General features: G+C 35.7%; 1 protein-coding gene and 1 pseudogene across 9 annotated transcripts in view; both read left to right on the top strand.

Annotated features, from left to right (window-relative positions):
- LOC308506228 (large ribosomal subunit protein uL1-like) overlaps positions 1-16,850 on the top strand; it is a 51,442-nt pseudogene extending 34,592 nt beyond the window's left edge. Inside the window, exons 4-5 of the transcript in view lie at positions 1,626-2,236; positions 16,635-16,850. The product of the transcript in view is annotated as a large ribosomal subunit protein uL1-like (transcript). The remainder of the gene's footprint in view (positions 1-1,625; positions 2,237-16,634) is intronic.
- The window catches only part of ROBO1 (roundabout guidance receptor 1), a 1,124,592-nt gene that overhangs the window by 838,886 nt on the left and 260,866 nt on the right, over positions 1-24,840 (top strand). The window lies entirely within an intron of this gene.

The raw sequence follows: 24,840 nt of genomic DNA, 5'->3' as shown, positions 1-24,840 counted from the left end.
AACTTGGATGTATAAACTAGGAGTGGCCTGAAATAAATGGTCCAATTAGACATAAAAATTAAAAGAAATAAGCTGTTCAGAAGCATGAACTAAGCAGTTTTCTCCACTGATCCACCCACTGAAAATATTGCAGCCATTTCACTTAATTGATTTAAAGTGAGGATTTTTACTCTTCCATTTGGTACTCAATAATAGCAGTGCTGGTGATGATAATGATAAACGTTCCTTGAGCAATTACTATTACCACGCACTGTACTAAACATTTTTATAGATTCCTATAAGTACTCCACATAGTATAATGCAGCATATATATTATTACCCTCATTTTGGATGAGGGTCAGAGAGATTACATAGCTTAACCAAGTTGATTATCTGGCCAATGTCAAGGTCAGTGTTCTCACCCTGGATCTGTCTGTCTTCCAGATTCCACACACACTCTGTTAGTCTATCTGAACAACACATAAATAACCAAACCATATTCATTCCTTTAGTTTAATCTTGTACATTCTTAGTCCCCAAGAAAATGGATCTTTCCATAGTTCCAACAACCTGCCTATTATTACGATCAAGTTTCCAGTATATTTTCTGATACATCACTCATTTTATTCTCACGTACTGAAGACACAACAGTTTAACCATAGAGGTGGCCCTAATGGTATACTGCAGACATTCATGGAAGTGCAGTGTTCAATATTTTAAGGGAAAGTAATCCCTTTTCCTCATGACTTTATCATCTTTGTGGTGCTGAAATATCATTAGCTTCACAGTGCAGGGATTTGTGTTAAATACAAATGGAATCTAATCTTACTTCTACAGAGTAAGGATCCTGTGCTGTCTCTGAACAATTAAATATACATTTACTTTTTACATCTTAGGAAGAATTAGGAACTTTACTAATAGTTTAGTTTTACACTTAAAATTGTCTTCGTATTCAAAATAAAGTTATAATTACTGGTGAGCGTTAAGATATTTCTATATATTTTTTTCTATGTATTTTTGGGGAATATTGGGGAACACTGTGTCTTTCCAGGATCCATCAGCTCCGTGTCAAGTCGTTGTTCTCAGTCTAGCCATGAGGGGCACAGCTCAGCTCCTGGTCAAGTCATTGTTTTCAAAGTAGTTGTGGAGGGCGCAGATCAGCTTCAGGTCAAATCGTCGTTTTCAGTCTGGTTGTGGAGGGCACAGCTCACTGGCCCATGCGGGAATCGAACCGGCGACGTTTGTGGTATGAGCACCGCACTGTAACCACTGAGCCCACCGGTGGCTCAGCTCCAAACTCAAGCCGTTGTTTCTCACTGGTCCATGTGGGAATCGAACCGGCGACCTTGGTGTTATGAGTACTGCACTCTGACCACTTAGCAAACCGGCCACCCCGATATATCTGTGCTTTTAAAAAATAATTTTGGATCTTACACTTAAATTTAATTTTCATGTCACTTATAATTATTTTAATGAAAAAACTTATCGTTAAGAAAGGCTCTAACAAGAAGTACAAAAAGTGCCTGGAAACACTCTATATTGCAATCTCTTATAAATACATTGTAATAAGAATGAAGAAAGAGCTCTTTTCCGGTTTTTGAGGGGTGGGGCACTGTGAACAGTGGAGTCTCCACGACACCGTCTAGGAGGTGATATGGGAAGTCCTGCTCAGAATCCAGTGCAAGCACTGGAAGTTTTTGGAGATCAGGTTGAAGAACTATGACCCTTAGAAGGACAAATGCTTCTCAGGCGGGCTCCGGCAGACTTAAATCCACTCCCTACCCCAAGTCCTATGTGTGTGTTCTGGGGGACCAGCAGCACTATGACGAGGCCAAAGCTGTGCATATCCCCCTCATGGACATTGAGGCGCTAAAGAAACTCAACAAGAATGAGAAGCCGGTCAAGAAGCTGGCCAAGAAGTATGATGCCTTTCTGGCTTCAGAGTCTCCGATCAAGCAGGTCCCACACATCCCTGACCCAGCCATGAATAAGGCCGGCAAGTTCCCTTCCTTGCTGACCCACAATGAGACCATGGTAGCCAAAGTCGATGAAGGGAAATCTGTAGTCAAGTCCCAGATGAAGAAGGTCCCATGTCTGGTAATAGCTACAAAGGGGTATACATTCAAAGGGGTATACAGTCTCTTGGCCACTTGAAGATGATAAGTGATGAGCTTGTGTGCAACATCTACTTAGCTCTCAATTTCCTGTGTCATTTCTCAAAAAGAACTGGCAGAGGGGTGGCCAGACGCCTCAGTCGGTTAGAGAAGGATCTCTGAACAACAGGGTTGCTGGTTCGATTCCCACATGGGCCAGTGAGCTGTGCCCTTCACAACTGGATAGGGCAACGACTTCGGGCTGTTGGGCCCTGGAGAAACACACTGTTACCCAATATTCCCCAATAAAAATAAATAAATAAAAAAATTAAAACAAACAAACAAAAAAAACTGGTAGAACAGCTTTGCTTTATACACCCAGAGCACCATCGACAAGCCCCAGTGCCTATAGTAATGCACAGCTTAATAAACCATGTTGCTACCAAAAAAAAAAGAAAAAAGAAAGAAAAAAAATGAAGAAAGAACACTGGTAGTTAAATATACATGTGTCAGTTTAAAACATTTCAGAGATTAACTTTTTAATGTGACTTCTTATGAACACAAAAGCTAAATAATATGGGACTACTTCAGTGCTGATTGTAATGTCCTAATTCTGGAATCACAGACATCATTAATATTGGTGAGCAGATATTTCAAATTAATTGATATCTCACCTTAGTTTGATAATTAGTGTTCGATAAATTTTGATATTTTAAAGTCAGTTTAGCAATAAATATCAAACTATGAAATAATCTTTTTATTGCGGTGAAATTTACATACAGTGAAATGCATAGATCTAAGTGTCCAATCTGATGAGTGTTGATGAATGTATACCCCTTTGTAGCTATAACTCTAATCAAGATAGAACATGTCCATCATTCCAAAAGTTTTCTTAGTCACTTTCCCAGTCAAACCCTATCACCCAAAATAACTACTCTTTACATATTTATCACAGTAGATTGGTTTTGTTTTTCTTTAATTCATATAAATGGAATCATTCAGTATGTGCTCTTTTGGTATGGCTTCTTTTACTGACCATGTGTGTGAAATCCATCCACAAGTTGACATGCATCATCAGTAGTTCATCCTTTTATTACTGAGCACAGTTTCATTGTATGAATCTATCACAATTTGTTTATGCATTTTCCTCTTAATGGGTACTTGGATTGTTTCCAGGTTGAGGAATATTACGAATATGCTGCTAGAAACATTATTGTGCGTTTTTATGGACATATGTTTTCATTTCTTAAGGTAATAGCTGGAGTGGAATTCCTGGGCTGTATGTTAAGTGTATGTTTAATGTTATAAAAGAGAAACCGTTTTCCAAAGTGATTGTATCGTTTCATCCTCCCATCCACAGTGTAAGAAGAGTGTTCTAGCTGCACCACAGCCTCTCACCATCCTTAGTGTGATCAGTCTTTATATTTTTGGCATTCTAGCTTAATTGGTATTTGCATAATACCTCATGATGTTGAACTTCTTTTCATGTGATTATTGGCCTTTATATATCTTCCTTTTTTTCAATTATTTTTTTCAGTTGCAATTTCAGTTGACATACCATATCATATTAGTTTTAGGTGAGCAACATAGTGATTAGACATTTATCTAACTTACGAATGTAGTACGCATCTGACACCATACATAGTTATTACAATATTATTTACTGTATTTGTTGTACTATATGTTACATCCCCATGACTCTTTTATAACTGCCAATTTATACTTCTTCATCCCTTCCCCTTTTTTACCCATCTCCCAATCTAGCAACCCTCAAAATGTTCCCTGTATCTCTTAGTTTGTATCTGTTGTTTTTTCATTTATTTTCTTTTTTAGAGTCTACATATAAGTGCAATGATATGGCATTTGTCTTTCTCTGTCTGACTTACTCCACTCAGCACAGCACCCTCTAGGTCCATCCATGTTGTTGCAGATGGTAAGAGTCCCTTCTTTTTCATGGCTGCGTAATATTCCACTGTATATATGTCCCACCTCTTCTTTATCCGTTCATTCATTGATGGATGCCCAGGTTGCTTCCAGATCTTGGCTACTGTAAATAATGCTGAACAGGTTGATGCACATGTTCCTTCGAAGGAGTGTTCTGGGTTTCTTTGGATAACTACACAGAAGTGGGATTACTGCGTCCTTCTTTGTCTCTTGTTACGAACCTTGTTTTAAAGTGTACTTTGTCTGGTATAAGTATTGACACCTCAGGTTTTTTTCCTCCCTTTTCATTTTCATGAAATTCCTGTTTCTATCTGTTTACTTTCACTCTTTATGTGTCTTTCGATCTGAAGTGAGTCTCTTGTAGGCAGCATATGTAAGGGTTTTTTTTTTTTTTTTTTTTTTACCATTCAGCCCACCATCATTTGATTGGAGCATTTAATTCATTTGCATTGAAAATAGTTGTTGATAGGTGTGTAGTTATTACCATTTTATATTATATATATAATAAAATATAAAATGGTAATATATATACTATTATATATATATATACATATATATGTATATATATATATATGTATATATATATATATATATATATAATAAAATGGTTTTATTTATATATATAGTTTTTTTTTCCTTCCTCTTAAAGAAGTCCCTTTAAGAATCCTTGTTAATGACTGGTTTTGTGGTGACTTAACTCCTTTAGCCTTTTCTTATCTGGGAACCTCTTTTCTGTCCTTCAATTTTAAATGATAACTTTTCTGGGGAGAATAATCTTCATTATGGATACTTGCTTTTTATCACTTTGAATATTTCCTGCCAATCCCTTCTGGCCTGCAAATTTTCTGTTGAGAAATCAGCTGGTAGTTTTATGGGAGCTCCCTTGAAGGTAACTAACTAGTTTTCTCTTGCGGCTTTTAAGATTGTCTCTTTAACCTTTGGCATTTTAGTTTTGATGTGTTTAGGTGTGGGTATCCTTAGGTTCATCTTGTTTGAGATGCTCAGCGTCTCCTGAGCTTGTATGTATATTTCCTTCATCAGGTTATGAAACTTTTCCGTCATTATTTCCTCAAATAGGTTTTTGATTTTTTGCTCTCTCTCTTCTCGTTTTGGTACCCCTATAATGCAAGTGTTGGTAAACTTGATGTTGTCCCAGAGGCCTCTTCCACTCTCTCATTTTTTGGGATTCTTTTTTCTTTTTGTTGTTAGTTTGGGTGTTTTCTGCTAACTTATTTTCCAAATTGCTGATTTGATTCTCTGTTTCTTCTACTGTTGATTCCCTGTAATGTGTTCTTCATTTTGTTATTGTATTTTTCATTTCTGACTTGTCTTTTTCTATGTCCATTTTTATGTTTCCTACCTCTTTGTTGAAGTTCTCTCTGAGACCATTGAGCATCCTTATAACCAGTGTTTTGAATTCTGCATCTGGTAGATTGCTTGTCTCCATTTTGTTTAATTTTTTTTTTTTTTTCTGGAGCTTTGCTGTGTTGTTTTATTTGGGACATGTTTCTCTATCTCTATTTGGCTGCTTCCCAGTTTTTGTTCCTATGTATTAGGTAGAGCTGCTATGTTTCCCGGTGTTCATAGAGTGGCCTTGTGGAGTAGGTGTCTTGTAGGGTCCAGTGGTACAGTCTTCCTGGTCATCTGAGCTGGGTGCTCTAGGTGTGTCCCTGTGTAGTTCGTGTGTGCCTTCCTATTGTAGTTGCACCTTGCTTGTTGTTTGCATGTCAGTGGAAAGGATTGACCCTTAGGCTGATAGTTTGTGAGGAGTAGCCATGACTACAGTGGAGGGGCTGTTGTGTGGGGATTGACTGTATGGAGCAAGATTCACTTTAGCAGGGCTCTGGTGCCTGCCCAATAGTCCCTTTGGGTGTGTCGTTTGTGGATGTGATTGGGTGGTGTTCTGGTGTGGTTTGAAACTGGCCACTGGGTTTGTTGGTTCTGGAGCCTGTTGGGAGGGGCTCTGGGGCCTTTCGGGTCAAGGTCAGCCAGTGCCTGTGCCCTTTCATGGTACTTGATATGAACTTCAAAGTAATCTGCAGGTGGTTGCCACTTGCGCTGGAGTTGTAGCTGGCTGGGAGAGGCTAAGCTGCGAACCAAGGCCAGCTGCCACTAGTTCCACACTTAGTGATGCTCAGCAGGATATATGGGGCATTCCAAAGCCAGATGTGCTTGTTTGGGGTTTTTGAACCTTTGATAGAATTTATGCAAGTCTGAAGCATGAGCCAAGACAGGTCATTTGTTAGGAAAAGCCATTTGAAGAGCGTTTGGTAGGCCTGCAGGTTGGGTGGGGCAGGGTCTCATGGAATCACTAGTGTGGGGAGAATGAATGGTATTAGCCAGGTTGATAGAGAGTCAGATATGGCACCTAGTTGTGCCAGCATACTATGTAGGGGGAGGGCTCAAAAAAGAGATAATGGCTTTGCCTGCCCTTCTGTTTGGGATAAAGCTACCCCTCCAGCTCTCCCCTTCATATCAGGCAATTCATTTCCTCCCTGTATTTCCCTGGTGCTTTACAAGCTGCACTCCAGTGCTGGAGCTCAGAGTGAGTCCATCAGTGAGTAAGGATGCATGCAGGCCCTTTAAGAAGAATACCTGGGACTCCACCTGCCATCGTCTCACTCAGCCACAATCTCTGCTGGTTTTCACAGCCAGAAATTGTGGGGTCTTCTCTTCCTGGCATTGGAACCCTGGACTGGGGAGTCTGGTGTGGTGATGGGATCCCCCACTCCTTGGGGAGATCTCTACAGCTGATATATCATTCCTGGCTTTTAATGGTCACACGTGGGTGTGTGACCAGCCTATTTCATGGCTCTACCCCCTCATACCAGTCTGCACATGGCTTTTGTATGTCCTTAGTTGTAGGATTTCTGTTTATCTAGACTCCAAGCAATTCTCAATGATGGTTGTGCTGTAGTTTAGTTGTAATTTTGATGTGGTTCTGAGAGTATGCAAGCACAGTGGTTTTTTATTCCCTCTTCTTGACTGGAAGAGTTCATATATCTTCTTTTGTGAATTTTCTGTCCTAGTCTTTTGGCTTTTGGGGGCCTGTTTGTTATCTTTTTTATTATTTAATTGAGCAGAAGGTTTTAATTTTGGTCAAGTATAATTAATCAATTAAAAATGTTTAGTGCCTTTTTTGTTCTAAAAAATTCTGCCTACTCTGAGGTCATAAATATATTGCTTGTGCTTTTTTCCAGAAGATTTAATTTTTCAGCTTTTATATTTCAGTCCATGAAGTATATTAGATTGATTTTTCTGTAGTGTTAAGTAGTTCCAAAGTTTATTTTTCATATGCTTATCTTGTAGTTCCAGCATGATTTGTTGAAGACTTTCCTTTCCCAACTTAATTGCCTTCACAATTTTGTTGAAATCGATTGTATATATAGGGTTTTATTTCCAGAATTTCTCTTCTCTTCTATTAATCTGTTGGTCTTTGGTAATGCCAAATATAAATATACCAAACTTTCTTGGTTAATCATTAACATTAAAATCATAAAGTGTTCCTCCATCTTTTAGTTTTTTATATTGTTATGCCTATGTTAGGTTCTTTACATTTTCAGATAATTTAGAATAACTTTGTTAATGCTTACAAAAGGAATCTATAGATCACATTGTGCAGAATAGACATCTTAACAATATAAAGTTTTTCTATTAGTTACTAAAGAGGATGGATAAATCTTTAATTATAATTGTAGGTTAATGAATTTCTCCATTTTGCTCTGTTAATATATTTTCTATCTCTGTTACTACACATATACAAATTAAGATTGTTATTGACTCTTTTATCATTGTGAAATGCCCCTCTATTCCTTGATTCTTTGTCCTGAATTCTACAGTGTCTTGTATTAATATGGCCTTTCCAGCTTTATTAAATTTTCTGTTTTCATGGTTTGTATATATATTTCCAAGCATGTACTTGTGACCTATATGTATATTTATACAAATCTGTAGTGTATCTTTCAAATCTGGACAGTCTTCAAAGTTAATTTTTTAATTTTAATCTAGTATTTCTAATAAAATAATCTAATTATACTGTGTCTATTAAATATAATTTTTAGTTTACATTAAATATAATTATTGATATGATTCGGTTTGAGTCTATTACTTTGTCATTCAATTTCTCTTTTCCCCAAATTACTTTGTCCCTCTATGACTTATTTCCTACCTTCTGGGTTAATCATATATATGTATATATTCAAGCATATACAGTAGTACCTTGGTTTTCGAATGTCTCCGTTGACGAACATTTTGGTTTACAAACGCCATAACCCTGGAAGTAAATGCTTCAGTTTTTGAACATGTCTTAGAAGTCAAACATGTCACATAGCTTCTGCTGAGTGCAACATCCTGTGGCCTAGCTGTCGGCTGTTTTCGCAACTTTCAGAACTTGAACAGGTCTTCTGGAATGGATTGCATTAAAAAACTGAGGTAGCACTGTACCGTGTTTCTCTGAAAATAAGACCTAGCCAAACTATCAGCTCTAATGCATCTTTTGGAGCAAAAATTAATATAAGATCTAGTATTATATGATATTACATTATATTACCGGTATTATATTATATTATATTATATCATATCATATCATATCATATCATATCATATCATAGACTGGATCTTATATTATATAAAAATAAGACCCGGTCTTATATTAATTTTTGCTCCAAAAGACACATTAGAGCTGATGGTCTAGCTAGATCTTATTTTGGGGGAAACAGTCTATCAACTATAGGTTGATATTCCATTTTAAATCCTCTATTGGCTTTTATACTATATTATTTTAAAACACTCTTATTATTTTTAAAACTTATTGTGCTAAGTGTAAATATATGCATACTTAAATTATAATCAATCATTCACTTAAGATCAATGTTTTACAACTTAAAGTAAAATGTAAGAATTTTGCACTAGCATAATTTCATTTACATCCACTATCCTTTGTGTAATGTGTCTTATACTTTATATTGACTTAAAAACTCCATAATATATTAGAATTTTTGCTCTACAAATTAGTTTTAAAATAAATTAAGAGAAAAAATGGTATTAATGTATCCACATATCTACCGTTTCTAGTGCTTTTGATTTGTTTTTAGTTTAAAGTTTCCATCTGGTGTTATTTCTCTTCCGCCCAAAGAGTTTCATTTGGCAATACTATGGTACAATTCTCTTGGCAGTAAATTCTCTCAGCCTTTATCTGAATATGGCCTTATTTCACCTTAATTTTTAGAGGATATATTCACTGGATATATAATTCTGGAGTGCTTTTTGAATTTGTTGTTTTGTTTTTACCTTTCATCACTTTAACAATCTTAATGACTCTCTTTTTTTTATTGATTCTGAGGAGGTATTAGATACAATTTGTGTCTATCTTTTCTTCTGGTTTCTTTCATGGCTTTGTCTTTAATTTTTATCTTTTTCTATTTAATGGAACTTTGGCTATGATGTGTTCAGGTGTAATTTTTCCTTTTCTTTAGCATGCTAAGGTTCATAAAGTTTCCGGAAATTTCAAATTTAAATTTCTTTTCCTACTTTAGGAAAATTTTGCCATTTTCCCATGGAATATTTTTCTTGCTACTTTTACTTATATAAATAATAGGCCATTCTGTATCGTTTCATCTGTCCATGAGGCTCTGCTCATTTTACTTTAATCATTTTTCTTTTTGTCCCTCAGCTGGATAATACGTAAAGATCAATTTTAGGTTCACCAACTCTTCCCTTTGTCATCTCTGATCTTCTGTTAAGCTCATGCTGTGAATTTTATTTCAGATCTTTTTTTTTTTCCAGTTTTGGAATTTTATTTTGATATCACTCTTTTTAAGAAATATATTCTACTTGTCTATTGAATATCTCCATCTGTTTCATTACTAGGACCATCTTTTTCATTAAGTCACTGGACTTATTTTCATTAGCTATTTTAAAGCCCTTGTCTTGCTAAGTCCAATACTGGATATATGTCGAGGTCTGTTTCTACAGACTTATTTCTCTTCATCAGACTAGTCCTGTATATTAGTTACATGTCTAGAAATTTTGATGGCATACTAGATATTTTGAATTAGACATTGGAGAGACTCTACATTCTGTTATGTTTTCTTGAAGAGTGTTGATTTTTCTTCCAGCAGGCAATTAAATTATATCCTAACTCCTTAAACTTTGTAGTGGTTTTATTTTACTTTTTTGTATTTTTAGGGTGGATATTTTATTGGTTTTACAAATAGTCCCTTATGTCTTATGAGTTTTATTGATAAAATGTGGCCCTTATACCTTTTCATGACATTAACTCCATTGTTCCCATGTTAACCTCAACCTTATAGCTGATGCTTTCCATTTAGGATCTCTGGCGTCCTCATAGGACGTGTGCAATTCCTGGGTCATGCAAGGATTCTGGGAAGGTTATATACAGATCTGGAGATCCTTCATATGTGACTCTTTTGTTTCTGGAATGTTTTTCTCCTTCAGTTTCTTGACAAGTTAGCAGTTCTAAGCTGATTCTTTTACATCTCAGTCCAATAAAACTGTGGCCTTCTGCTTGAGTTCTGTGATCGAGTTCTAACTCATTATTTTACATTCCCTGGGGAATGCCTTCAGTGGAAAAGCTGTATTAATGTACATATCCCCACATTAATCCCCAGTGCAGTTCCCTTTTTTAAAGGTTGAATCCTCTTCATCTTATGCCTACTTTTTGTGACTTTCTAGTATCTTTAGAGTATATAATAGTTATTTGTGGGTGAGTTAAATTTAACCTATTCAGCCATTACTGAAACTGCAACTGTAATCATATATCTTTGATTCACTTTTGATAATTGTGTTAACCTGTTCTTGATTTTATTTTGTCTAATATTCTTGTGTTATAAGACTTCATTTCTCAGGGTGGGAAATGTCATCCCGTATAAAAAGGGATGGAAAAAAAAACTATTAAATTAAACTTCTTACTTACATTGCACCAAAAAAAATATTTAATATAAGTGTAATCAACATCTAAAGTATCTTGATAATTAACAATGAAGCTGAAGAAATAAGTTCACAATATGTCTTAGTGGACAATAAAATACCCTGCTGCTCTTCCCCTAGGTGCTAATTTCAGTAGTGGGAATTCTGTATTTATAAATGATTATGAGACACATAATTTGTTCAAAAAATTTGTGAGTCCTAGATATAGAGCAGTGAACCAAACTGAAAACCTTAACAAAGGAACAAAACATTCCTGTCCTTACAGATCTTATATTCTAGTGGGAAGTGATGAACATTAAGAGAATATGTAAAATATATGGTGTGTTAGATGATGAGAATGTATGGAGAAAAATAAAGGTCTAAATGGGGTATAGGGAGTACAATGGGAATAGAGTTTAGTTTAGAATGGAAAGGATCACTGGGAGGGTGACATTTGAATAATATTTGACAATACTGGGGAATCTGTGCAAGAGCAAGTGAATCATGCTTTTGTATCATTAATTTGGAAAGTTGCGTTTAATTTAAAAATCTTATTTCTTTCAATTTAGCCTTTTTTTTAGATACTGTATTGTAATTTGTAAGCTTTGTGCATTTCTAATTATGTCCTTTTTAGTGAATTACTTTCCCCACTCATCTTTTTCCTTAGAGTTGTTTTCTGTGCTCCTTCAATCCAAAAAAGGCTTATGCTACTTATGAACACACAGTTCCCAAGCAGGAATCAAAACCCCATATTGTCAAGTTGCCCATCTGGCAATGTACATGGCAGTCTCTGTTCCCGCCAAATTGCTGACTTCTAACATTTCTGCCTAACTAGGAAGAAACATCGTGTGGGCATCAATCACTAGAAGACTGTGTCCACCCCAATTAGAATCATGTTTGTGTGTACGTATACTCATGCAGATGTGCGCTTTTTTCCTAGTCATGGCACTCTAAAGAAAGTCAAATTGGTGGATTTAGTTTAATGTTAGGGTTCTGAGTGCAGTAAACTTAGAAATATAATTCAATTTGTAAAGAAAGAATGCTGTAGCCTCTAGCGTTCCCCTAATATGCTGCTCCAGCACATGAGAAAAAATGTGCTGTCCTGGCTCATCTTTAATTCTTTTTGAAATTTATGAAATAAACACAAACTGGCATATTTTTTTTTTGGGAAAAAAGCTGCTTAATGTAAATATAGAACAAGGAAACCAAAAACACGATTTTACTTAGTGCTAGAAGGATTAACACATTTTATTTTCATATTGAATTCATTTATGGTCACATCTAAAAGCTTCCTAATAGTTTAACTCTGGAAATCACAACATCAGTCAGGGTCAGTTCCTTTTTTGTAAAAAGCCAGCTCTCTTATCTATACTTACAGACTCCTACATTGTCTTTGAGAGAGGATATCTTTGTACAGAATGCATCATCTTGTCATAAAAGAGGACTGTAGTATTGTACTTTTTAAAGACCCATTGTTTACATTCTGGTTGTATCTAGGATAACACACAAGAAATATCAAACCAGTGATGAACAGTTATTTTTCCAAATGACTCACGGGTCTTAAATCAGCCTTAATAAATAGCTAGCTATTTTATGGCACCACTAAAGGGAATTTTTGTAAAACTTGCACAGTTTTTTAGCATTTTTGGAGGTTGGCTCTCCATGACCTGAAACAGAGCCAGGCTCGTTTCTCATCATGCTCTATGCCACCACAAAATTGATCTAAGCTTATATGTCTCTTTGAAGTCAAGACAAGAAAGCAACCCAGAGGACCTTATAAAGTCTAAAGAACTACTGTTTCAAGGTGGAGAAGGGCTTCTATAATCTTGTTGTTTGCTGACAGTGTTCATTTTAGGGTCAAAATAGTTGCTTAATTTTAACTAGACTGACAATCTAAAAATGGTGTGTTCTATTTGAGTAAGAAAAGAAATATTTGAAATAAGACTTGTTTTAAGAATATTGTCATTAGACATTTCAAGTCTGTTACCACAAAAGACTAGTAATTGCTGCTTTGCTGTAGTATATAGTTAAATTTCCCACCACGATCAGACTAGATAATAAAAACGTTCACACCTGTAAACATTCCAATTTTGTGAATGAGTGACTTACCAGTAATACATCTATAACATTAAAATTCCTTTTATTTTAATCTCATGAATGGCACATTGTGATTAATCTAAAATGTTATCCAGAGAAACAATGTTTTGATGGTTTATTTTGTTAAAGACATTTAATTGGTCAAAACTGCATTCTCAAAAAAATGAACAAGAAAGAAATCCTCTGGCCCCAAATTCCTTTTGTTGTGAGGCAACATTTTTTTTAAGAAATAAAATATCTAATGTTGAACTTGAAGTTGTATGCAGTGCAATACACTGCACAAAAAGAGATTTGTGCAGCACAATCTCTTCATGATCTTTCCACTCTTTAGACAAGAAGACTAAAGTCACAAATACTTTCTGGAAAGGGTTTTTCTTTCTTTCTTTTTTTTTTGTGTGGGGGGGATATTTGAAAACCTGGGAAGAGTCTCAGTTTCATATTTGGTAATGCAATATGAAACAAAAATCACAGTTGCAGAAGCAGCATTCAGTGATTTGGCATAAAACTTGAGGAGGTATTTGAACCTCCAAGGATTTGCAAAAGAGGTTTGAACTGATGTTTTTCACATCTAAAGGAACCAGGTGAGCCTGATATTTATTTGACACCACATAATTATAGGATAAAATTCAACCAAGCAAAACACTCCTGCATTAGGATACAACGCCCTTCACAACCTGGTTTAAACGTACCTGTTCAGCTCCTTTTGCCACTCTCCACTCCTCTCCAAAAATACTCACAAAGACATACTAGATATTCCTGGACTTGAATAGCTTGATATATTTATATATGCTTTTGTTTTTCTGAAATGTGTGCTGTTCCCCAAAATGTGGTTAAGTTCAGCTCATGCTTCAAGTTCTCGCTCAGTTGCCATGTTTTTGGGAAGTCTTACATTTTGTAACTGTTCTCTATCTTTAGAGCTTAAGTTAATCACTTTTTTGGTGCATGTTTGCACATAACTTTATAAATTGTTATAGGGGAAAGGTCATGTTGACTGAAGTCCAATACTGAATTTTATTGAGTCCTTTCAAAAGCCCACCTTAGTAGGTAAGTCTCAGAATAAGAAGTGATGGAGCAAATCTTTGAGCTGAGACCCAACTGACTCCAAAATTCACATTTTTTTCCATTCTTTTAATTTTTTTTGCATTTTATTTAATTATGTTTTCACATTCAATATTACTTTATATTCAGGTATACAGTATAGTGGTTAGACATTTATGTAATTTATGAAGTGATCCCCCTATTACCCACATGGCACTATACATAGTTATTACCATATTATTGACTATATTCCCTATGCTTTACTTTATATCCCCATGACTATTTTGTAACTACCAACTTGTACTTCTTAATCCCTTCCCCTTTGTCACCAGCCCACCCAAACCCCTCCCATTTGGCAACCATCAAAATGTTTTCTGTATCTATGAGTTTGTTTCTGTTTCATTTGTTTGTTTATTTTGTTCTTTAGATTCCACTTATAAGTGAAATCATATGCTATTTGTCTTTTGCTGTCTGACTTATTACACTCAGCACAGTACCCTCTAAGACCATCCAGGTTATTGCAGATGGCAGGATTTCATTGTTTCAAATGACTGAGTAATATTCCATTGTATATATGTACCACCTCCTCTTTATCCTTTCATCCATTCAGGGACACACACCAGGTTGACTTCATATCTTGGCTTATGTAAACAATGCTGCAATGAACATATGGATGAGCACGTATCCTCAAAGTATCATTTGGATTTCTTTGGATAAATACCAAAAAGGGGGATTACTGAGTACTTCTTTGTCTCTTGTTATAGTCTTTGTTTTAAAGTCTATTTTGTCTGGTACAGCTTTTTTTGTTTCCATTTTCATGAAATACCCTTTTCCATTCCTTTGCTTTCAGTCTCTGTGTGTCTTTCTATCTGAAGTGAGTCTCTTATCGGCAGCATATGTAAGGGTCTTGTTTTCTTACCACTCAGCGCCTCCATCATTTTATTGGAGCGTTTAATTCATTTACATTGAAAGTAGTTGTTGATAGATATTGAGTTATTGCCATTTTATTATTCATTATTTTTATCTTTTTTTTTCCATCTTAACAAAGTCCCTCTAAGAATCCTTGTAATACTTGTTTGGTGGTGGTGAACTCCTTTAGCCTTTTCTTATTTGGGAACCACTTTATCTGTCCTTCAATTCTACATGATACCTTTGCTGGGGTGAGTAATCTTGGTTGTAGGTCCTTTCTTTTCATCACTTGGAATATTTCTTGCCACTCCCCTTTTGCCTGCAAAGTTTCTGTTGAAAAATCAACTGACAGTCTTATTTGTAAATTACTGGATGCTTTTCTCTTGATGCTTTTTAGACTCTCTCTTTATCCTTAACCATTGGCATTTTAATTATGATGCGTCTTGGTGTGGGCCTCTTTGGGTTTATCTTGTTTGGGACTACGTGCTTCTTAGCCTTGTATGTCTATTTCCTTTACCAGGTTAGGAAAGTTATCTGTCGTTATTTCTTAATGTGAATGTTGGTATGCTTGACGTTGTCCCAGAAGCCCCTTAAACTATTTTCATTTTTTTGATATTCTTTTTACTTTTTGCTGTTCTGATTGTGTGTGTTTTACTACCTTATCTTCTAAATTGCTGATTCGATCTTCTGCTTCATCTAATCTACTGTTGATTCCCTGTAATATATTCTTCATTTCAGTTATTGTATTTTTTATTTCTGACTTGTCCTTTTCTATGTCCATTTTTATGTTTCCTATCTCTTTGTTGAAGTTCTCCCTGAGATCATTGGGCATCCTTATAACCAGTGTTTGGAACTCTGCATCTGGTAGATTGCTTGTCTCCATTTTGTTTAGTTTTTTTTTTTTTTTTTTTTTTTTTTTTCTGGAGCTTTGCTCTGTTTTTTTATTGGGGACATGGTTCTTTGTCTTCCCATTTTGGCTGCCCACTGTGTTTTTTTCTATATATTGGGTAGTGCTTGCTGCTATGTCTCCTGGTTTTAGTAGTGTGGCTTTACCCTGTTTCCCCGAAAATAAGACATAGCCAGACAATCAGCTCTAGTGCATCTTTGGGAGCAAAAATTAATATAAGACCTGGTCGTTATATTATGTTATGTTAAGTTACATTACGTTACGTTATGTTACATTATATTATATTATATTATACCCGGTCTTATAGTAAAGTAAGGCCCGATCTTATATTAATTGTTGCTACAAAAGATGCATTAGAGCTGATTGTCCAGCTTGGTCTTATTTTCGGGGAAACATGGTAGGTAGTAGGTGTGCTGTTAAGTTCAGTGGCACAGTTTTCCTTATCACGTGAGTTGCACACTCCAGGTGTGTCCATTGTGTGTGTTGTGTGTGCTCTCCTGTTGTAGTTGAAACTTGGTTGCTGTTTGCATGTGAATGGGAGGGATTAACCCTTGGTCTCATTGGTTGTGAGGACTGGCTGTGACTACAGTAGAGGAGTTGTGGTATAAGGGCTGACCCTCAGAGTAGATATGCCTTAGCAGAAATCTGGTGCCTTTCCCTGTCTGCCCTTTGTGTGTGTGTGTGTGTGTGTGTGTGTGATCCTTTGTGGAGGCTGGGTGATGCTCCTGCTCATTTCCAAGCTTGCCACTGAGTGTGCTAGCTCAGGGTCACCTGGGACGGTGCCTGCCACAGGTCAATTTCAGCCACAGCCTGTACCCCACCTGGCCACCTGGCAGGAGCCACAAAACAATCTGCAGATGGCCACCATCCGTGGAGTACTTGGAAGTGCCTCAAGAAGCCGAGCCACCAATCAAGGTTGGCTGCCACTAATGCCAGGCATATGGCTTCTCAGCTAGAGGCACAAGACATGCTCAAGCCAGATGCTGCTTGTCTGTTTTCTGGGAATCTTTGAGAGACCCTAGAAGGCTTAAACCGTGAACCAAGGCAGGTGGTTTGTATGAAAAACTCACTGGCAGAGGCTTGGGTGTGCCTGAAAGTTGGGTGGGGCAAGGTCTCAGAATCACCAGGGCGTGACAAACAAATGGTGTCAGCCAGCTTGATGGAGGTTCACATATTTCGTCCACCTGCGTCTACATGCCTCGAATGGGGTTGGCTCAACAAAGAGACAATGGCTTCCGCCAGCTGCTCCATTCGGGAGAAAGCTGCTCCTTTAGTCCTTATCCTGAAGCCAGACAATTCAGTTTTCCCCATATGACCCTGGCTCCTTTGGAGCTGGTACCCCAGCGTTGGAGCTCAGAGTCAGTGAATCCTTCGGTGAGTAAGTCTATGTTTGGGACCTTTAAGAGGAGCCCCTTGAAGTGTAGCCACCCTATTCTAATTCAGCCGCAATCTCTGCTGGTTTACACAGCCAGAAGTTATGGGGACTTCTTTTCCTGGCACTGGAACCTTGGGCTGGGGAGCCTGGTATGGCACTGGGACCATTTCCGGTTTGGGTGGGACCTCTGCAGCCTATATATCCCTCTTGATTTTTAGTGGTCACACTCAGGTGTGGTACCAGCCTGTTCAGAATCTCTGCCCCCTCCTACCAGTCTCGAGGTGGCTTCTTCTGAATGTCCTTACTTGTAGGGCTTCGGTTCAGCTAAACTTCAGGCAATTCTCAGTAATGGTTGTTCTGTAGTTTAGTTGTAATGTTGATGTGGTTGTGAGAGAAGCTGAGCACAGTGTTTACCTTTTCTGCCATCTTGCCTGGAACTTTACATCATTCTTAAGATAACCTATTGTCATCATGCTGTACTGTATTTCTTTTCTTGTCTTTCACCAACCCCTTAGTCTGTGATATCTGATTTTAATTTTGTTGCTTACACACTAATATTTCCTTCAATGCTAGGAAACATATACTGATGTAATAAAGGTAAAAAATGCTTACTAAATTAATTAATCGTGGATGTTATATAAAATACCAATTTAATTAAAACATACAGAAAATTGCACAAATTATAATAAATGTAGCCTTTTCCTGTAACCCCTAAGGATATCAATAATAGGAGTTTATTAATAATCCAGAATCTCCTAGGAGCTCCTCTCAATCTCTGGTCTTTCTCTTGTCTCCCATGTTGCTACTGTGTTGACTTCTAACATCATATATTAGTTATATTAGGTTTGATTATTTTTTTTTACATTATCTGATTAGAATCATATAATATGTATTATTCTATATGTTTTTCTAAATTCTGTATTGTCTTTTTGAGATTCATATACATGGGTATATACGGTAATAATAATTTATTGAATGCATGCTGTTTGAAATGTATTTTCTTTATTTACTCTGTAGCACATTATTTGCATGTGTCACAGTACATTTCATGAATGAAAAATTATTGAAATTGTCAACAACATTTGAACTTGGGTTAAAAAAACTTAATGTATAAATATTCTTATAATGAACTTATTTCTTATTTCTCTATTTTGTAATAGGTATGTATGGTAAATTTCTGCAATTCTGTTATTAAGGGATAATTCCTTATAGTAGTAAAAGCATAACTGATTAGATATTTGAAATAATTATGTCGATTTTTTAAACAACTATAGGAAAAACCTTGTATATTAAATGTTGAAAGAAATTTCACAAAAATGTAAATTTGTTTATATACAGGTAATATTATTTGAATGAATATTTAGTTACTTGAAATATAAATACACACAAATACATACACACACTCTTCCTATTAGTAGTGTGGCCTTGAATGTACCATTTTGCTAATCTGTAAAATGGGTACGGTTCTACCATCATTGATTTTCTAAAAGTATACAGTCAGTGTAGGATCTATAGCCAGACTGACGAAGTTCAAATCCAGTCTCTGCCTCTTTGTAGGTGTTTAATATTGGACGTGTGAGTAAACCTCTCCATGTTTCAATTTACTAACGTATAAAATTAAGTAATAATAGTTCCTACCTCATAAAGTTGTTGTGAGGATTAAATGATTTAATATATGTAAGGTGTTTAGAATATCGCCTAGCTTGTACATCTTCCTAATGGTCAAGTGCTCTTATTACTATTATTATTACTTTATCAATGTAATTATTTCATTAATTTGGTTTGTATAGATGGAAGATTCTCACTTTGGCAAATGGAAATTGGAGAATTTTTATTTTAACAGAAACATTGTTCAGAATGCTCAGAACTTTTCATAACATTATTTGAACTTTATGAAGATTATTAAAAAAACTCACTTGGCATTTCATAGATAAGGTAAGGGTGTTGTAAGTAGGGGCCCAAAGATGCAGCTTTCATACTAAGCTTTCATGGAACTTGAGTTCCATGATGGGAGCCCACAGAACACACACACACACACACACACACACACACACACACACATACACACACACATACACACACACACACACATTAAAACATAGTCTAAATCTAGTCTTTTTTTTTTTTTCCTTCCTGGCTTTCTCTCAATATAGTACCTTATCATTTTTTATTTGGACTATTGCATTTTCTTAACTGGTTTCTTGCTTTTAGTACCATCTTAAAGAAATACATCTTCCATTACATTGCTCTTCATAACTAATTTCTAAAATACAGGTCTGCTATCACCATTATTTATATTACAATCCTACAGTAACTCCTCATCAGACACATAAAAAAAAATTATGTCCCTTAGCTGGGCATCTAAGAGTTCATTAATAAAATATGTACTGAGTAGCTACTATGTGCAGCCATATAGAGGAAAGGTCCTTCACGATGTCAACTTTGCCCTCCTTTTTATATTCATTATTCTCACTCCTTCCACCTGAAATTCTAAACTACCCGCTACAATCAGGCTCTATGAATTTATACATGCTGTGTTATCTTGCCATCTTAGCTTTTCTGTGAAATGTCCGACCAACCCATTTACTATTTGGGCTTCCCACCCCTCATGCATAAAATAAAAAGCTTGTTCTCTGAAGTCTTTTTTAGATTTAAAAGCTATGAATCTAAAAAGCTTCAGGACTTCAATGGGAGAGAGAGTGCCATGGCTGGATTCTTGAGGAAACCCAAACAGAGTTAAATTTACTATCTAATAACAAATAAGCAATGCAGTAGAACAGGACAGAAAATCATAATGATTTCAATATCTTAGGCTTGAAGATAAACAGTTGTAATCACAGTAGTGAGTATCGTGTTGTAACAGAGTACCTAGAAGTCAGGGCAAACAGCATTACATTTCTTGATATACAAAAGTTCATCGTGACTTCTAGGTACTTATTTTGTTTTGATATTTCAAACCAGGAGGATAGAATATTAAAAACTTGAGCACAAAAATCCAAGAAAAAAAATCTATTGGAATGTAAAACAATGTCTTTTTTCAATGCTTTTACTATGGAGATGGAGAACAGATGAGAGAAAAGGGTGGGGAAAATAGAGGGGTTGCCTCCTGAAGTTACAGATACTGAGACATATTTTTCCATATTTCTTGCAAAAATCAACGAACAAATGAAATAGATGAATTAAAGTGATAATTCAAGGGATACTGAGGGAGGGGCAGAAAAACATGGATGGAGAGGACAGAAACTGACAATTGAGTGGTAGACGTTGGGAAACATGGAAGGTAGTGTGCGTATTCCCTGAGGTGACAGAAAGATGCAATGGAGAAGAAACATTTGGAAGATATTTCACCATGATGGCCGTCTGCTCGAAATGTCAGCTCAAAACAGCTTGTTGTATTTTGAAATAAAAAAGGGGGAGCTCCAGAAGATGAGAACAGAACAGAAGGGAAGGCAGGACACAATGCTGTTTTGAATGTGCAGGATTTTCATAGGGGCTTTGTTTGTAAAGCACATGAATATGTGATTCAATTTATATTGTTTGAGTCAAAAATTGTTTACTACTTTTTAGTTTTGCAGGGACCTTTTTTCACATATCAATTTCTCCATGTTTTTCTTTTCTTTTCTTTTTTTTTTTTTTTTTTTACCTTTACAAATCAAGAAATGGAGCATAATACCTAGGACTCATACTAGACTCAATTGGTCGCTGTTGTGGCACACACTTTTCTCCAAATGTAGTCATTTCTATAACATTTTTAAATTTAAAACATTTACCTAAATTTAAACTATAATATGTAGGGCTTGGGAATTCTAAAATCAAATGTAAGAAATAACTAAAATTCACTTTGCAACATACCTCTATATTTTTTAAAGGGATGAAAAAGCAAGACTGAAGTGCACATAAACATCAAATCTACTGACATGAAATTTATCCCCAAATTCATGTGTTACTTACTATTCATTTAACAATAATTGAAGAGTTAAAATCCATAACCTCTGTTTGTGTGTTTATTTCCATTTGATCTATTAATACCATGCCCATTAAAAGTATAATATTGCATTGGTAGCTCATTAAAACATTGAATAACTGTACTCTTATTGGAAGCCCATAAGCTAATTTAAAAGGAATTTCTAGTTAAACAAGTAGAAAGTATTTCTCTTTCCATCCTTGCCTGTACTTTCATTGTGTTTGCTGTAGTAAGCCATGACCCTAATGCAGTTGTTTGTAAAATCTGCCTGTTTTTATTCCTGAGGAAGAAGGATTTGTGACAGGAAGTAAGAGCAGAATATGGAAAATAGTGTTTCCAGTTAGAAAATTAGCTAATTATAGTTAAATTCAGAAAAGCACAGTACTTTCATATACAATACTGAGTGTGTAAAAAAAAAATCGTATTTTTCGAAATTAGGCAATGAAAGAAAAAAAGCTTTTAGTTGTTGCTTTTTTACTATTTTTAGTGACATTTTTGTTATTTTCTTTAAAAATTTTTATTTTCAGATATAAATACATCCATACATGAGGCTAATTCTTTGCACTGTGAAAAAGGGAGGACAAAGAGCTGCATGGTATGTTTGTTGTGGAAAGGAATCTAGGAGGTGAATGCCCTTTGGCTAGTGCAGATTGAAAGGGGCGCCCCAACATGCATTCCTATCAACTTAGAGATGCTAAAAGGAGCTGGTGAGATCTCCAGAAGTCTCTTGCCCTTAGCACTGCTCAGAATCCTCTCATCAATATTTCTCTCCACTATTAGAGAAACAAATAAAACTCATCTCTGCTGGGATTAATTTGTTTCAGCCTGAAGCGGGGAGTCTCCACTGGCAACCACTTCTGAGCTGAATAAGCAGTGTCCCAGCATCTGTTGACAATATGAAATTGTTTCAGCCGCCAATATTCATAAGAAATGGCCTCCAGAATCCAAAAAAGAATACACTGGTCAATAACTAGCAGCATCTGACCACTGAAAGAATAGCATATCATTCTAGATTTCATAAGTTACATTTAAACCAGGGTTCTTTCTCTTTGTGGATCTCAATGTGGAGAATCAGTGTAGATCTAATTTTACTTGAGGAGACCTAGTTATGTCGCTGGTTTGGGCTGAAAATGCTTGAACTTATTTCCAGCTGGACATGGACCTGTCTTGTGAAACCGAGGCAAAAATAGCTGCTCCTTAGCAGACTGGTCACTCCTGTTTCGGAGCACTGTGATTAGAATAGAAACAGAAAGATAGATAAAAATTTGGGTTTCAGGGTGCTAAATGGTTGCAAGAGCTGTGACGTGGTGGTGCCATGGTGACATTTAATTTGCATTTTTGATGATCCTCCCTTTTATTATATATATATATATATACATATATACATGTATATACATGTATATATACATATTTATTTATTTATTTATTTATATACACACACACACACACACACACACACACAAATAAACTGGTATTCTTTTTCCTTGTGCTATGTGGAGAGGACATAAATACCCTTTCCAATAAGTGATGATGGGTTTTTGCTTATCCATCATCAACATTTTCTAAGATGAACTCTTTTTTTTAATCTACAGAGTATACATTTCTTTCTGGTTATGAAATACAACAGTTATTTTCACTGCTCCTTTTTTCCAGAGTGTGTTTCATTGTTGACGTCTTAAATAGCTGTGTCAGATTCAATCTTCTGATCCTAGTTGCTAGGTTGGTAGGATTTACATTGAATGAGTGCATGTTCTTTTTTTGTTGTCGTTGTTTTTGGACTAGAAGAGAACTTCTTTAATTGGATAAATGTTATGTACCAAAACACTAGAGTGAACATTACACCTAATCGTCAGATGTGGACAGCTCCTTCCTTAGATCGAGTGAAGGTTTTTTAGAGTTTAAAATCTTCTAGTGCAATAATGCTACCAGAAATTAGAATAAAGAAGAGCAGTCCTAACTAAAGATAAATGTCTTCACTTTTGTATTTGAACTCATTGTATCAGTTGAGTTTCCATAATTGCTAGCCCCTAAAATTAACATGAAGCTTGACTAGGTACTACAAGTTCTATTATACATATTGTGTAGATTCATATTGTATATTATACATCACTCTTAAGTAATGATTGTAGTGTTTTTTATTTTCTTTTATAGAAAGTTATTATCTTTTGATTTTTCTAGTATGGGTACCAAATCCGGAAGAATTGGTCCCTACCGTATGTTGTAGACTGTAAATACGAGTCGTCTGTAAAATGTTGTTTGAACTTATTGAAACCTGATTCATGTGTTGCCAAGTTTGTTCTAAGGCTTGTGCTGGGGCAGGCATGCACATCAAGGGGAAAAAAAAGTCTTAATTTCCAAAGGGAGTGTTAGACAGCTAAATTCTATGGGGTTAGTTAACTCTAGTAGCCAATGCTGAATCCAAAGAGATGCTTTTGACTACACTTTTATTGTTCAGTTTTATTTTCTTTTCTGAAATGGTCAAGGGGGCATGTGCTCGAACATGTGATCCAGAAAAGCGTCTGTGTTTCTAGTCCTCTAATTAGACTATCATGCACAGATGGTATTTAGCTTTTTTTTTTTAATGAATGAAAGCATGTGCTAATGAAGTCCATGAATTTTTATAAGATTAAAAAAAAAGCTACTTGAGTGTTGCTTATATTTGCTTAACCTCCTATATAGGTCAGACCATGAGTGGAAAGATATATGAAGTTTATATAAATAGATGATGCCATTTTACCCAGCCAGCTTGTAGGCATGATATATGTGTAGACACATATACACTCCCCCTCACACATGTGCCAACGCAGATCAAGTACAGAGGGTGCCAAAAAAATGTATCCACATTTTAAGAAAGGAAAAAAAAAACTGTATTAACATTACACTGATGGTAACCACTTTGAGCACCTCTTGTAATAGCAGAAGTCAAATGTGACGTGTATTCATCTTTTGTTATCAGTATATACTGAGTATCACAAGTTTCATACATTTTTTTCCTTAAAATGTGGATACATTTTTTTTGGCACCCTCTGTATAGCCATTTACAATTTTGGTATATTTTGTTGAGACAATGAGAATTTCTCTCGTAAATCTTTTATCCTGCCTGTAATTCTTTAGTTATATTCTTTAATAATTTTTGTTGAGTCCTACTTAACATAACAGAAGAAATTCAGTACACATGCTATTTAACATTGTATAAATGTTTTTGGCAGAAGAATAGTAAAGCCCAGTAAATTAAGGGAAGAATAAACAACTATGGAGGCAAGACCATGAACAATTTCAATCAAGAGCAACAATCTTATGGTGCAAATATAGTGACTCATTTTTCTCCATGTGTAAAATAAACTTTCACACACACACAAAAATGGCCAACTATAAGGTTATTTTTTTTTTTTTGTAATTACAATGTTTTCATCTTTTGTCATCAGCATAATTGTGTAGGGAAGCAGGTATTTTTTTACCTGGATTATAAAAGGAAAATTTAACTTTTGGTCTGCAGAAAACCATATGAATATTCTACTGAATTCTTTAAGGATTTAGAAAACAAATATGTGGATGGATAGGTAGGTAGAAAAATTATCTCCTCCTATTCTATTTAGCTTTAATACGA

This window comes from Rhinolophus hipposideros, assembly GCF_964194185.1.
Source record: "Rhinolophus hipposideros genome assembly, chromosome: 2".
In the NCBI taxonomy this organism is placed as follows: domain Eukaryota; kingdom Metazoa; phylum Chordata; class Mammalia; order Chiroptera; family Rhinolophidae; genus Rhinolophus; species Rhinolophus hipposideros.
The sequence above is the reverse complement of the archived record's forward strand: the minus strand, read 5'-3'. Positions and strand labels throughout refer to the sequence as shown.